We start from the raw sequence: 14,118 nt of genomic DNA on the forward strand, positions 1-14,118 counted from the left end.
TTGAGGTCTGCTAGTTAGAGCCTGTATAATTGCCCATGGTCAGATCTGAAAGATCACACATGAAATTTTGGCCAGGAGCTAGACTCCTTAATTACAATAGAAAATAAGTCACATTATTAATTTGATGGTAGGAATTACATAGTGATCTAGTGTGCTAGTTGCCAGAATCTAACACACCAGAGATGGATTGGCTTTTAATAAAAGGGGATATATTTTGTTAGTTCTTCAGCAGAAAGGCTGCTAACTTTCACTGGGGTTCTTTCTTACATGGGAAGGCACAGGGTGATCTCTGCTAGCCTTCTCTCCAGGCCTCTGGGTTCCAACAACTTTCCCTGGGCTGATTTCTTTCTGTGTCTCCTAAGGCCTGGGCTGAGACTGTGAGTGCTGAGATGAGGTATACTGAGCTGCTTGGGCTGTGCTACATTGAACTCTCTCATTTAAGCACCAGCCAATTAAATCAAACATCATTCATTACAGCAGGCACGCCTCTTAGCTGACTGCAGATGTAATGAGCAACAGATGAGGTTCAGTGCCATTGGCTCATGTCTACAGCAAGAGAACTAGGTGCCTTCACCTGGCCAAGTTGACAACTGAATCTAACTACCACACATAGTGTAAGCGAAACTTTTCAATGCAGTCTTTATCCTATCTGTTAAATTTCTGGTAGTGCTTACTTTTATTGTTTTCATGCTCCAATATCTTAACAGACTAATGGTAGATGAAGGGAGCAGAATGAATTATTAAGAGTTAAGGGTACTCCCTGGAAACAGAGTTACGGTAATATATATACTTTTTCCTCCTTAAATGGCTATGGAAATCATATTTGAATTTTGAATGTAATGGACTTTTTAAAACTAATGAACATGTAATACTGTAACATTCTGTTATTAGAAAACATACATAGGGCTACTATATATTTTCATTTGTAGGAATTCTCTTTGAAAAATTCAAAACTTCCAAACAGTGTAAACATTTCATATTTGATTATGGTTTTGCAAATTATATAAAAATTCTTACTAGAATGAATTCCCATATATTTTCATTGTCAGTCATCAAAATGTGAATTCTCCATAATATGTTTTCATTCTCTATCATTCCACTGATGAAAAGCAAAAGCAAAATTTCCTTTCAAATTGGTATAAAAATTTATTGACTAGACCTTTATTTAAAAAGGTTAATATTAAATATAAGATTGTATTTAAAAACTTGGAGATAAGATGATAAAAATCTAAAAAGGAAGCAGTAATATGTGAAATATTAGTCTAAAATCAAAATGTCTTAGACTTCATAATATTTTGAAAATGAGCATATTCTTCAGCAAGTGCACATGATATTTGGATATTTTAGCATTTTTCTTCTCATTAGTGAATATTTAATGGACACAAGGAATATTACAAATATTTTAATATAGTTTTGTATATTTTCCTAAAATTCCACCAACCATAAATGGAAATATTTATTGAAAATAGTTTTTCTAATAAAAATAATACATTTTGTCAAAAACAAAGTGAAACCATATTCAAAGATGTATGTCATTTCTTTTTTGTTTTGTTTAAAAATAGCTTTATTATCCTGAGATTCCTCCAGGCTGCTAGGGATGGACAGCCACTGGCTCCTTCTTTTTTTTTTTTTTAAACATGGGAAGGCACCGGGAATAGAACCTGGGTCCTCTGGCATGGCAGGCAAGCGTTCTTGCCTGCTGAGCCACTGTGGCCCTGTATGTCATTTCTTAATCAGACCAAATTAGAATCTTTCCAACATTAATAATTTTTATGCCCATAGTGCCTACCCAGAAAGAATTGAGAAATATTTATAAAGTTTTTGTGAAAATCTATTTTTAAATATGTTTATTAGAGAAAGAATTGTCAAAGTTTCCTTAAGTTTACTAGAAATCTCTGTTATAACTAACATGAAATAAACAGTGTTCCCAATTAAAAACTATTTGCTTATTTTAAATGCGGCATACATAAATGATCAAATCACTCATTAAGAGTAAATGCACAAAATATTTTGAAAAGCAATTCTGCAGGTAGAATGAGGCATTTATTTTGGCATGAGTCATATTTGCAACTTAATACTAGCTTGGCCTGTAAATACTCTCAATTATCCCTAGGCAATTCTTTAAAGAATATATCTTAGAAAGAATAAAAAACAACCACACAATTATATTACATGTATTTTCCCAACATGCTGAATATATTAGATTACATTTTAATCACTTTAGAGGCACAGCTTTTGCATTATTAGAATATTTGATTAGCTTCATTTACTTTATTCATTCAATTTCCCTAAATGCAATAATGCTATCAAATAGTAATGAAACCTAATGACTATCCAGGAACTTGGTTCAGTATATTGCAGCAGTCCTGCTTTATAGATGCTAGTGTGTTAATCTCAAAATTACTTCTTATTGTAGCCACATGTATTCCTAGAGTATAATCTAAGGCTTAGTTCTATGTCAAGATTAGAATTGAATGTTGTCAGAGCAAAACAAACACTGTAAGTTGTTTAATATTAATATTGAGTGAACTAAAACCTAGAAAGATGTGCAAGAGTACACAGATACTTAACAGTGAATGTGAACCCACAATTAGAACCCTAATGTGAATTAGGAGTGTGCTTTTGGAGACTTGGTGGAGACGTAAGGAAAAAAAAAAACAAAACAGCTTTTATAGTACAAACTGTATGGCCTCTACAAATAGTAACAGGCTGGGATCAATTGATTGTGATGCCTCCCCCTCGTAAAGTTCATCTCTTGTATAAGTCTCAGTATGCTTGTTGTGAGAATACGCCATGCATGCTGCCCATCAAGGTTCTCCTCAGTGTGTAGAATGGTGCCCCATACCTTGTAAGTATTGAAAAGAGAAGTTTTGATTTGCATCAATATCAGCCTTTCCCAAGCTCAGAAGCATGGTGTTTGGTTTGCTAAAGTTGCCAAAGACCATATACCAGAAATGGGTTGGCTTTTACAGTGGTTGGCTTTTATAAATTTACAATTGTAAGGCCATGAAAACGTCCAAATTGAAACATCAAGAGGAAGATACCTTCTCTGAGGAAAGGCTGCCAGTATTTAGGTTTCCTCTGTCACATGGGCCAGCACAGGGCCTACAACTACTGTTCCTTTACTTCCAGGTTCCATTGTTTTCAGCATCTGTTTTTCCAGTGTTTTTCTCTCTGACCTTCTGTGGGCCCTCTTTTAGCATCTCCTGGGGGTGTTTCTCTTCAAACTCTCCCTCCCAGTGTTTCTGCCTTTTTTCCTCTTGTAAATGCCTTCAGGAAAGGATTAAGACCCACCTTGAATTGGGCGACTCATATTTCAATTGAAACAACCTAACCAAAAGTCCCATTCACAATAGGTCTGCCACCACAAGAATGGATTAAAAGAACATGGCCTTTTCTGGGGTGCATAACAGCTTCAAACTAGCACACATGGCTGTAACTGCTGGGCCCACTTCACCTTGAGTCTCCATCAGTCAAGACCAGTTATTGACCCTTTATCTCAACTCTACCTCATATCCTTTACTCTAAACACAAACACTGCCACAGGTTGTTAACAATTTACTTTGCTAGTACATTCAGTTCCAAATACATTGAGCAGTGGTCATTAAATTGATAGTCATGAAAATGTTTTATTAAAATACAAGGAAAATATAGCCATGTTCATGAAGCAAAAAGTCATACTCATTCATAGTGAGTAACAAAATATTAGCTACTTGACTATTTCAAGCTTATACCAAAATTTTGGTCAAGCTGACGTGATGACTTAAATTAATGAAATATCTAAAATGGTAGTGAGAATGAGCTTTCATCTTCTCTTAAAAGCTCTTGGGAAGCTGGCAATGCATTAAAGTTCCCCACTAACCCAATGATATTTGTGCAATAGGAAATTAGGGTGGTGGCTTGAATTTATATTTTTTTCAGAAAAAGAGATTAGAAATTCAATCATTCTTTTAAAATATAGATCTAATTCCTAGTTTGTGCTAACTGTAGAGTGAGGAGTAATTTTAATATAAAACACTGTTTTCAAAAAGAAAGCTCCTAAAAAGGGCTTCTAGAACAAATATTGTATGGTCTCTTTTAGAAAATACCTTTAAGAAAATACCTTTAAGAAAATTGGGGCTTAGACTGTATCCTTGTATAGCAATCACATTGAGTCCGGAGATGTAAATGTCATTCTAGATTTTGAGATCCTCTGCTATATATGTATAACCTGTATCTCCCTGGGACTTTGGCTTCTTGCATGCACCCAAAACTCAGAGTTTGAGTTCTTCAGTTCTGAAAGTCAGCAATGCTACATACAACTGTTAAAGAAACAAAAAAGGAGATCAGTCTTCAATTAGAGACAAGAATGAAGCCAATTAAGTCAGTACTAAGGTAAATCAGAATACAGGGGTAAAGATGACATTGTCTGTATTTTAAAACTTCATCTACTTGATGAGACCAAAAGAAGAGAATCTTATTTTTTCCAAAACCTAAAGTTTCTGTAACATACAATCTAACTCTCCCTGCCTGGATAGTTCATCTAAACAACCCAAACACATGGAGCTTAGAATGGGAATGAGGCCTTATAATTCTGTATACCTTAATATCATGCCCAGATATATTCCAGGATATGTTGGACAGATAATTAAAAAGTACTGGCAAAGTCCCATGAGGGATGGGAGATAAAACATGGAACTATTAAACTTTACCACTGGGGAAAACACTGATACTCTTTCAAACCGTCAATACGCCAAGCCTTCAATCAGGATTTTTACCAAAATCTGCTTTTCTATTAGGACTTTGACTAAACTTAGTAAGCTATTTATTAAAAGTGGAAGAAGGCATGAGACAAGGAGGCATATGCCTAGCAAACCTAGAACACCAGCAATTAGGGTTTTGAACACTCTAAACAAATCACTTGGGTTCCACGCTTTCCATGTTTGTATGGGGACATGGGTTAGTTTTCTCATTTCGTTGGTTATTTCTCTAATAGCTTTTCCTTGTTCAGCTATTTGGAGGCAACAGTCAGTGCAGTTGAATTTCCCACAGATTCCTCCCTCATCTGGTACGAGATAGTCTAGGGCCAACCAGTTTTGGTAAATGGCTGCCCAGATTTTGTTCTGGTTGTCAGCGAGGGCTTCTAGTGCCTGTGAAGTTCTGTTAGTTATTAGTTCCAGAACTGCTTGGAGGCAGATGATATGGTTGAGCATGTAGATGGGGTTTGGTATTCCCACAACCCATCCCGAGCCCAGGTGGTGGACCCATAATATTGGATTATTCATTCCGGGGGCCACTCATTATCTTCCCAACTTCCTATTTGGATGTTGTCTGCCACTTCCCATTGTTTTCTGATGAGCACCCACAGGGGGTGCCTGAGCTGGCTACCCCAGAACAAGGGAGCCAAGAAAAAAGCTGGGCAAATGGATCCCATCCACCTAGTGGGCAGCCATTTGTAGGCAGTTTTCCCATATATCCAGTAAAATCTGACTGAGGCTTGCCTAGGGCCAGGGGTATTTACATTGTTCCAATACCTGGCCAGATTAAGTGCTTTGTAAGGGGTAGCTTGGCTGGAATTTTTATCCCCTTCCCAGACTGTCTGGTCTGCACCCTCATGAAGTACATGCCTTCCTGAGCACTCAAGTTCTCCAACAGGGACAGAGAATGATGGGCCTCATCACACCACCCAACATTTTCCTATTATCGCTGTTGCCAGGCTCCACCAGCTGCCCTGGGGCTCGGGAAGAGCTATAAGAGTAAAGTTTAGAGGGTCGGATTCCCCTCATTCTTGGGCTATCCAAGGCCACTTATTCCTGATGCTCATATCCCCACAAATATAGCATGATATTATATTGAGGGAGGAGGTGATCTGCTCAACTAGTTCAATGAACAGATTTTCTGCAGTTCTAGCTCGGGTAGCTGGGGAGAGTTGGAACCTTTACACTTTGCTTTGGGGCTTGCATGCTTTGTTTTGACTGACTGTGAATGTAGTAAGGGACCTCCATCCAGGTTTTGGTGGGGGTTTTTATTTCTTCGTGTAACATAAGGAAACTTTTGGCTACTAGTCCCTAGCAACCCCTGCAATGTTCCATTGTATTGGAAATATTGGGATATTGCAAGAGCCACAAGTGGCTCCCCAGTGTATTTGGCAGGATCAAAGGAGTAGCTATAGTGACTAGAAGGGGGAACAGCCATGGCGAAGTTTGGCTGCGACTGGAGGCGCTCTCATATCCCTAGGGAAGAGATACTGATGATGATATAGTATCCTAAGGACGTGCATGTGCTAAAGCTTAGAGTCACCCTTGCACCGGGCGAAGCGCTAGATGATATAGGCACTCCGTGCTGATGTCGGGAATACTCTGAGCTGTTCTTGGCCACTGGGAGTCGACGCACTTTGAGGTGCCTAGGCAGAGTGTGTTTTATGGTGTTAAACTTGCATGTCAAAGTCTGACCTGGGCAGGTGACATGGCGACAGTATACCACGGAGGATTTTACCTCTTCCCCAGAAAAAACAGTTTCGAGACATGCCTGGCATGCTTTGCCCCCTCCTGAAGGGACTATGAACAAATTTATGAGGATGAGAAACAAGATGACAGTTACAGAGTATCGAAAGGATCCCACCAGATTAAAGTGAAATTGGTCTCAGGGAAGAACTCTAGGTGTCCTGCTTCCAGGAGGGCTAAGACTGCTAAATGAAGAACAAATGCAAAGAGCAAGAAAAAGGCAATAAGTCTACAGACACAGCAGGCCAGGATGTCCATGTGTCGATTCCTCAATCTTCAGCCATGTGTAGATCAGTCAGCTTCCTGGGTGGCTGAAGCAGGGCTGGAGGTCTTCTTAAACTTCAGCCATGTTTTGACTTGCTGCTTCCGGTGAGCTAGAGTAGGACAACGATGGTCATTCAGGCTAGACCTGATGGGTTGTGCTCTGTTCAGACACTTGGAATGTCTGGGAATGATAGGCTAAGGCAGACCTCCCCTTCCTATTTAGACCTTTCATAGAGCCGCCACTCTTCACCAGCTGGCATGGTTAGGAGTAAGATTTTTGCGGCCTATCAATTTTTAAAGAGGCTTCTCCTTCGGGGTCAAAAGTAATTTGGGCATGCAGTTTCCTGAGGAGGTCTCTTCCCAGTAGTGGCAGCGGGCACTTGGGCATGTACAGGAACTGGTGCAGCATGGAGTGGCCCCTAATGCTGCACTCTCTGGCCTTCAGGAACAGTTTTGTCTGCACTATACCGGTCTATTGTCTGGCTGGAAAATGGGTGAGCATCCCCCAGGGGCTGGATTATCACTGAGTGTTTGGCACTGGCATCCACCATTAAGTCCATTATTTGGCCCCCTAATTTTATGTTGACTGTGGGTTCCCAGGGGCCTAAAAATATGGAACCCGGTCTGTCCTACTCAAAGAGCTCATTGACAGCTAAGGCAATGGTGTTGGGATCTGGACGAAGCCTGGGGCCAGTGTCCCACCTTCCTCTGCCTGTTAATGGGATGGCTTTATTGGGGCACTCATTCTTCAATGCCCCTCCTCCTTGCAGAAAGCACACTGGTTTCATCCCAGTGGTGCTCGAGCCCATCAAACTGTTTTGTCCGGGGCCCTTGGTCTCTCTTCTCAAAGGCAGCAGCAATCATCTGAGCCTTTTCCCTGAATTCCCATTTCTTTTCATTGGCCCCTACTTGGACCCAATTGAAAAACACCCTCATGGCCACCTCTATCAGCTGGCTTGTGTTCATGCCTGCAAATCTGTCTAGTTTCTAGAGCTTACACTGAATGTTGGGGGCTGCTTATCCCATGAAGGTGGCGTTTACCAACATTTGACTCCCTGGGGCCTCAGGATCGAACGGTGTATATTGGCAGAAAGTTTCCATCAGCCTCTCAAAGAATTCACTTAGGGTTCATCTGGCTTCTGCAAGACCTCTTTTACCTTGGTCATGTTGGTGGCTTTTTTGGCTGCTGAAAGGCAAAAATGTTGGAGGGACTGCAACCCTGTGTCTGTGTTTGGGTCCTACTCTGGGTCCTCTCCTGGAAGGCTGTGGGTGGCATATTGGGCTGGGTCTAATTTGACATCGGGGGCGCTTACCTCCAGGTGTTTCCATGCCACCGCTACTACACATGGACATTCCTCAGTGCTGAGGAGAGTTACAAGCAGCTGATTGCAGTCTAGCCAAGTGGGCTGGTGAGTCTGGACAATGGACTGGAACAGGTCAATCATCACCTTGGGCCTCTCAGTGTAGGAGAGTGTATGATTCTTCCAGTTTAGCTGGTTGGTAGAAGTGGAAGGAATATATATGAAGTTTCTTCTCCCTTCCTGAAAGCCTCCCTGGACATCAACAAAGGAAGGTCCTCAGGTTTCTCTCAGAGGCAGTAAGGGTGTGGCCATGGGTAGAGCGGCAGTACTCAGCCAGGACTGCAGCTGCCACGGCTCAGGGAGTTCAGGAATGGCTGGGCTTGGTGGAGCCAAAGGGAATACTTCTAGGCTGCTGGGGGGAGGTCAGAGGTCACTGTGCAGGAGCTCAGCAGGGCTGTGGGTGTTGGTGGCATGAAGTAAGGTGGGTGTTTTCTTCTTCTGGTGCACTGGCTAAAACTGGGAACTTGGGCTTGCTGCCCGGTTCTTTGTGGGACTTTTCCACCACTTGGGTGAGAAACACCTGGAACTGTCCATCAAAGCAAGTCTTTATCCACCCTGGCTTCTTCCTTGGGACTTCTAGCCAGGTGGCAATGTAGGGAAACTGATCTGGGTGTCTAGGTGTCCCTGACACTCTACTATAAACTGCCTTTACCTTTTCTAACTCAAAAGTTCCTCAGGCGGCCAATCTACCCCAAAGGTTGTCCCTTCTAGTTTACATACCTTCCTAAGTTGCCTAGGGGTCAGCTTGACTCCCCGATCATCAATAAAAGCCTTCTTAAGTTGGACATCATCTACTGTAACAGTGTCTTATTGACTTCCCCTCCCATATTGGTTTCACCAACAATTAGGGAGAGGGCTTACAGACAAACAGCAAAGGTTTTTTAACAAACTGTCACTTATTTAGTCTGGCCTGGCCCTTAGCAGGGTCACATGAACCGCAGGGTGTGAACTCAGTCACAGCCTGGTGCTTGGCTCTTGTGGCCCAGGACTTCCTTTCACTCACACGATCACATGCACACACTCCAACACCCCTCCTGCACCACCCTTCCCAAAACCGAACCTGAAGACTTCATTTCCCCTGGTGCTCTGGGCAGAGACCGGTACTTGGAGAGTCTTAGGAAGTGATCAGACTCCCCTTCCACTCAGGTTTCCTTAACCTTTTATGAGTGGGCTGATGCCTAACACTCCCAGGTGCTTACCAGTCAGGCAGGCGATGCTCCCAGGAACCTGGTTCCAGAAACTGTCCCAGATCCGTCACTGCTCTGGTGGTGACAGGTGCCCCACCCAGGGAGGTCAGGATTCCAAAAGATGGGGAAGGTCCCTGGTGCTGGAACTGGATTCCGTCATATCTCCAGTCTGGGCGATGCTGCTGCCACGGGTGACGCAGGTGAGAATATCACCAGCCTCTCCATCCCAGACGAGACCCAGAAATGTTACACAAAACCAGGGACAAGGCTGAAAGCCTCCAGGAATGTTACACGAAACACTGAATAAACCGAGATCAAGGCTCTGAAGTTTCAGGAAGCAAGCTTTATTGAGTCTGTGCGCACAGGGCTCAGCCGAGTTACCTCTGAAAGTCTGAGCCCCCAACAGGAGTTGTTACAGGGTTTTAAGGGAAGCACTTGGCTATGTGCTGATGTACAGAAGGGGAAGGGTCTCTACAGGATATTTTTTTTATCCTGCCTACGTGCAGTTTCAACTGTCTTTGGGGCCTGGGAGACTTTTCAAAGGGAAAATGGCCTGAGTAAACAGGGGCCTGCCTGCTGTGAGAAGAAATGGCTTGGGCAAACAGGGGCTGCCTGCTGTGGTTTCTCTCTCAAAGCCCAACTCTGCAAGTAAAATCATTACCCTTCCCCCTTCATGAACAATGGCATCCGGGTGTGAATGTCTCACTGGCAACATGGGACATGACTCCCAGGGATGAGCCTGACCCTAGCACCATGGGATCAACAGCGCCTTCCTTACCAAAAGAGGGAAAAGAAATGTAACAAAGTAAAGCATCAGTGGCTAAAAGAGTTCAAATAGAGTTAGAGGCTACTCTAGAGGCTACTCTTAAGCAATTTTCAGCTAAATATTGCTTATTATCATGGTTTGCAAAACCCAACCAAAACCACTCTTGTTAACCTTAAAGAACACCTAGGGCTCTAACTGAGATTCTACAAAAGTTTCATGTGCTAAGATTACTTTCCAGAAATCTACAACTTCCAGATGGTATCTAAGCCAGATAAGCCCTAAAACCCAGATGGACCAGCCTCTCCAAGAACATCAACTAGCTTCATCCCCTTATTCTATATTATTGACAACAACCCTTTCCAACATGAAAATGCTAGAATGGAGATAGGTCAAATATCCCTAAAGACTGGGAGAAGGATGAAAGGAGGAGGAGTTATAAGAGAGAAGATGGGGTTTAACAAATGAGTAGAACTGCTGAGTCATTTTACTGATATTTCTTCTAGTCTCCAGTTTCTTGGAGCAGATAGAAGAAAAAAACCTGAAATTGTGGAACTGTAACCCATACCAAACTCTGAAATCTGTTTTATAACTACTTGTTACAATGTACTTTGAAATTTATTGCTTTATTTAATATGGGTTATATTTCACAATTAAATTTTTTAAAGAGCTAAGTCACAATGGGGAAATTGTTAATTTAAGATTTAAAGCACATGGGATTAGGAGGTAAAAGCAATAATTGATATGGAAATACATAAAAAAATTTTAATGAGGACTAGGACATCAAAAATATATTTTAAGAAAAGGTAGGAATAGAGTTGAAATTTGAAGAACAATTATCACTTTAGCTCTGGTTTTGGATGCTGTTCTAGTTTGCTAGCTGCCAGAATGCAACACACCAGAGATGGATTGGCTTTTAATAAAAGGGGATTTATTTCATTAGTTCTTCAGAGGAAAGGCAGCTAAATTTCCACCGAGGTTCTTTACATGGCAAGGCACAGGATGGTCTCTGCTGGCCTTCTCTCCAGACATCTGGGTTCCAGCAACTTTCCCCAGGGTGATTCCCTTCTGCCTCTCCAAAGGCCTGGGCTGAGCTGCGAGTGCTGAGATGAGGGATGCTGAGCTGCTTGGGCTGTGCTACGTTGCACTCTCTCATTTAAGCACCAGCCAATTAAGTCAAACATCATTCATTACAGCAGGTACACCTCCTAGCTGACTACAGATATAATCAGGAACAGATGAGGTTCACATACCATTGGCTCATGTCCGCAGCAACAAAACTAGGTGCCTTCACCTGGCCAAGTTGACAACTGAATCTAACTACCACAGATGCCTTGGGCACAAAAGTATTTTATTCATGATTCTTTTTTGGTACCACTAGAACAAGATCCAATCTAGATCTACACAATTCTTTAACTTGAGAATTATTGGGATATTTGCATTTGAAAAGAAATTAAACAATACTAACACAGGCAATAAAATAGTTGAGTAATTTTTATTTTACATTTAAATTCAGCTTGGAAGATTCTTGACCCTAAGAACTTTGTAATTCCCGAGAGGAGTAAAATGAAAAATTAGCTTCTGAACTAGTTGTATTTAATGAAATACACAGGCAAGTATCATTTTTTTGCACTTACATTAAAATAAGAATGATTTTATGTCACTAAATTAGAATATGATTTCAAAAACTGGTGAAATATGCCCAAGGACATCTATGGTGTCATCTATTTCTGTCAAGCAGCAGGGAAATCTTCCTGATTCACTTACACTGCAGCATATTTAAAAATTAAAGCTGAAAGAAATGACTAAACTGGATGCTTGGGTTCTGTAAGAGAAGCAAATATAAGTCTTTATAAAGAAACCTTACTTGCTTAGAGGATTGAAACCTTGTTGACCTTTCATGACAACACTCAGCTAAAAATTATTCAGTAGTTACTTTCCAACCCCATTTTTGGAGGTGCATAGAGTTGTGACTGATGCTTCGGGTTCTCTCAGTGTTTCTGATAAATATGGCATACTCAAAAGCAACTGAGCCTGAGCAGGCCACTGAAGGTTAGAAACAAAGCATTTGATTCAATCATTATTAAAAGGCACGGGAACTCTTTTGTAAAACCCCAAGAGCCCTCCGCATGGCTTCATTTCACAATCCTCTCTGCATGCACTGTTGTCTCAGCATGAAGCAGTTCCAAAAGACATTAGAACTGTGAGATTCAGGAATGCTTTGGATCAAAAAATTATCATTTCCTTCATTATATATTAACTCAGGATGGTTTCTCTTTTGTTTCTTGAGCATAAGTGGTGCTGGGTTGTTATTGTTTTTTTTTCTGAAACAGTTGGAATGTCATTCTGTTCAAGGTGATCTGCAGCTGCTTAGGCAGCCAACTTTTTTTTTTTTTTCCTTTTTTCCCCTTGATTAAATGCTGAAGGGTATTATTTGGAAGTGAGGAGACAGATAGGGGGAGATTATTTCATAGTCTTCTTTTAGTCAAAAATGTCATATATTATTTTACCATGTTTCTAGAAAATAGATAGTCAATACTCCACTATCATATATCTCCCACAAGGTCACAGTGAGAAAATATGTCGTGTGCATACACACACATCTACATACACACATTTCTCACAGGGACAATAGAACAAAACTCATTATTGAAGGTCATGGTTTATTCCACCTTGATTTTTAACCACAAAACACAAAATTTACAATTTAAGATTAAGGCAGTCTCTTTGTCTGTTGACTATATAGTATGGATTGATTATTGTGTCTTTGTATGAGGTAATTTGGGAAGGATATAAAATAAATAATGGCACAACCCTTGCTCTTGAGGATAATACAATTCAGTGTTTGAGAAAGATAAGTAAACACAGTAATGACCCAGTGGAGTGAGTACTATCATAGAGGCATGCAACATAACATAACTAGCGCTCCAAGAGGCTTCTACCTTCACTGAACAGCATGGGGTTAAACTAAATCTTGAAGGTTGTATAGCAATTCCTTTTTCAGACAAAGAGAAGTATTTTGAGTAAAGATACCAGCACATGCCCTGAGAAGAATAGGTATGCAGGTAACAGGAGGACATTTAGTTCGGAACACTTAAAGAAATAGATCTTAGAGAGGGCAAGGTAAGGGAATTAAGCATTTATTAAGGATAAAAAGGAAGATTATGGCTGTTTTAAAAACTAAGAATCTGAAGCTTGCATTTTAGAATGATGAAAATACAAGGTTTAGGCTCAGATCACAGAGATGAGTATCAGAGCATTCAAGTAAGGAATTTTTTTAACTAGATCAAGAGTAAAAAACTTGTGGCAGAAGTAGCTTTAACAAGAAGTTATTGAAGCATAAACTCTTGCACCTTTCAGTTGCTGAGCCCTTCAGAGTAATCAACCATGTAAAATGTTATCATCCTGAATATCTATTCACCATTTACATAGCTAGTTTTGTATGTGTAATTTCTAATATTTTTCTTAGGGACTGCGCCAGCTGTTTATACTTTGAGCCGCACAAGTATAAACTATACTAGAAGTTAAGATGTCAAAGAAGTGGACTTAATTTTGGGAATAAGTGATTAAATTATAAGAAGCCATTGTTGCTATTGGAAATACATGTTGGGCAAGAAGAAGTTCTGTTTTTATGTTCATCTCCAGATAGGAAGTGATTTTCCTCACCAGTGGGGATTTAATTGTTGCCCTCACTACGCACCCCAGACCCAGCTAGAAGAGCAGTCTGCCACAATCAAAACAATGCTTGTTCCCTGATTCCCCTGAGATGTGATGTGCACAGAAATCCTTTGAGCACAGAAATTCAAGTGTCATCCATGTCCGTATTAGGCAGAACAAACTGGCGGAACACAAAATCAATTAATGGATAATACTGAGTAACTTCACAGACACAGAATAATTTTAGTAATAAAGGCCCTGAGAAATGGGGATAACAATGCAAAATAGAGCATATGAGATAATAGTATGAGCCCATGAGAAGTTAAATAAGACCAGATGATCTAAATAAGGTTCAGGGACCAGATGCCAAGAAATTATGCCAAGCATTATAAGCAGATTTTTAA

This window comes from Tamandua tetradactyla, chromosome 1, assembly GCF_023851605.1.
Source record: "Tamandua tetradactyla isolate mTamTet1 chromosome 1, mTamTet1.pri, whole genome shotgun sequence".
Taxonomy (NCBI): Eukaryota; Metazoa; Chordata; class Mammalia; order Pilosa; family Myrmecophagidae; genus Tamandua; species Tamandua tetradactyla.